This window comes from Pygoscelis adeliae, unplaced genomic scaffold (assembly GCF_000699105.1).
Source record: "Pygoscelis adeliae isolate BGI_AS28 unplaced genomic scaffold, ASM69910v1 Scaffold353, whole genome shotgun sequence".
Classification (NCBI taxonomy): Eukaryota; Metazoa; Chordata; class Aves; order Sphenisciformes; family Spheniscidae; genus Pygoscelis; species Pygoscelis adeliae.
The window spans coordinates 1,452,845-1,455,264 of record NW_008824445.1 but is presented as its reverse complement, the minus strand read 5'-3'; the positions used below and the strand labels follow the sequence as shown (position 1 = coordinate 1,455,264).

Genomic DNA, 2,420 nt, shown 5'->3' with positions numbered 1-2,420 from the left:
CGAAGCCCTGCGTTCGGTGGCTCCGACCTACCCGCGAGGGCTGAGCGCGGCCCTTAGGGTGGCCGGACCCGCCTGGTGAGGGGACGGCCGCGCCCTTGCCAGGTGTCCCTGGTCAGAGGGCACTTGGCTACAGAGCCAAGCTCCTGGCCTTGTGCCAGTAGGTTTGGGTCCCTTCCCCCCACCTCTGAATAGCGCTATGTGTGTTCATTAAACAGCCACAAAGATGACGTGCTCGAATCATGGCCTCAGAGAAGCCTTAAGTTGTCGGTCGCACAAGAGACCTCCCGAGAAGAACATCAGGGGAAGGCTGGTATCAGCCACCGTCTCCTGAGGCAGTTCCCCAGCTACACCACAGTCGCCGCGTGTCTCCCAAGGTGGAAGCGGTTAATATTCAGTGCAGGAATGGAGAAAGAACTAATTGTGGATCAGATGCCAACAACCAGAAAAGCCAGAGGAACGTGCTAGTCCAAAGAACAAGGCAATGGGACTTTGACAGTGGTCAAAGACCACGCTACATGTCAGGAAGGCCATACGATGAAGCAGAGCCAAAGGCGTGTAAGACCAGGGGTGAGGAACCACAGCCTCTACAGCAGCAGGCAGAATCCAAAGATACAACAAAGCAGGGAAGAGAAAAAGGAAGAGCCTGAATTCAGGACCAAGAAAACTGTATCCTAAACTATCAAGCCAGTCTTCAGGATAAACCCCAATTATAAGCAGAAACACAGTGAGCGGATAAGATCAGATGGGTGAGGCAGCAGGCAGCAAGACTGAGAGGCCAGTTTAGGGAGCCTGTGGGAGACTGATAGGGGCCAGGTGGCTGAACTGTAGATATCCATGGCCTTGAACTTGATTCAACATTTTGTCAAAACATCCGAGAGCGCGTAGAGGACATTTGTGGCCATGAGACAGATGAGAAGGAGGGCTCGATCTAACAGAAAACTCACTTTTTTTCTTGTATACTTATAACCTGGTCTGGTTCCCCAATGTAATTCACCACAGAGCCACATGGATGCTTATGTTTCCCCAAGGCTGTAGAAGACAGGGAAGGGTGATCTGCTGCTAGCCCTAAAACCAGACAATAGCTGTCCAGCACATTTAGTGTGTAACACAAAAAAGACAAAACTGCAAACAGCAAAGTAAGACAAGGCCTGCTCCGTGAGACGAATGGGGAAACTTAACCAGTCATCTGGGAAATAGAGGAAATAAAGGAAACATTCAAAGAGGTCTTAACATTTTATTACTATTTATGGTAACTCGAGGCTTTTTATGCTCTATAGGCCTTGACTGACAAAATCAAAAATCTGTAAGTCTTTGCAGCATTCAGTATTGTTGCCTTTGAAAACACGTACGTGCACTAACGTATCACTGCACAGAAATACGTGCATTCATCGTTTTCAAAGAAAGGCTCATGGATATACCTTGACGAAGTTTTAAATATACTGTAGCGAAGTGTTCTTGTTTGGAGGAAAATTAAAAATCACCTTCCTGAAGCTGTTTTACTCCCAGAGAGAATGTTCAGGTTATAACAGTAGCTTCTGAATTTTAGTGAGAGTTACCTACTTCTCAATGCCTGAAGATGTAAATAACATTTTATAACGTACATTTCAAATACTATTCAGCATTGCGAGGTGTTTGTAACAGTGGTTGGGTAGGCCAATATAAAAATCTCACCCTTACTCACAAAGGTAAAGTATGAAGGGCCTAGAATATGTTATTATATATTCAAGCACACAGTAACACAGTGTGCTTACTTACTTTGTAGTCTCTAGCAAATACTACTAGACCCCTTAGAAAATGTAATCACAATTGATACGATATACTGTATTAAGCTGGGCAAAGCTTAAAAAATGTAATTTTTTAAATTACAGAATCAGTCACGTTACAGTAGTTCACAAAAAAGAGATCTCTGTACAGCTAGTTGCATTTTCCTCATTGTCCTTCGTCATGAAATTTACTAGTTAAGAGAGCAAATATATTTAATGAGTCATTTTTATGGCATATGTTATTTACAAAGGCCCATCATTAAATGAATATTTACTTTTACAAGCACGACTTGCTCAATTACCAACGCCGCTCCAAAAATTTTAAGTCATGCCTTGATGTTGGGTGTAACTATATGATGTCAATCAATTTACCTTGTTCATTGAAAACACACCGCCAGGCGTACCTTTCCCACTTTGTTCTGGCCAAAAATATGACGTTAAGATCTGCTGTCGAAGACGATTAGGTACTTTCACGACCTTTACCTCAACGTACCTGATGGCGGAACAAAACATCTCAGGGCTCCAGTCTCGCAGCCGCCCATTTATGTTCTCTCATTGTAATCGTGCGCTTTGCCCCATTCGGGCCGGAGCCCTCATGCTCCAGGGGTACCCCCGGCGCAGCCCTGCGGGTGTCTGCCGGTGCCCCCCCTCAGACCG

The 2,420-nt window shown here is 45.2% G+C and overlaps 1 protein-coding gene across 1 annotated transcript in view; it reads left to right on the top strand.

Moving 5' to 3' along the window:
• SLC15A4 (solute carrier family 15 (oligopeptide transporter), member 4) overlaps window positions 1–2,420 on the top strand; it is a 35,715-nt gene that overhangs the window by 2,033 nt on the left and 31,262 nt on the right. The gene's annotated exons all lie outside the window — the stretch shown is intronic.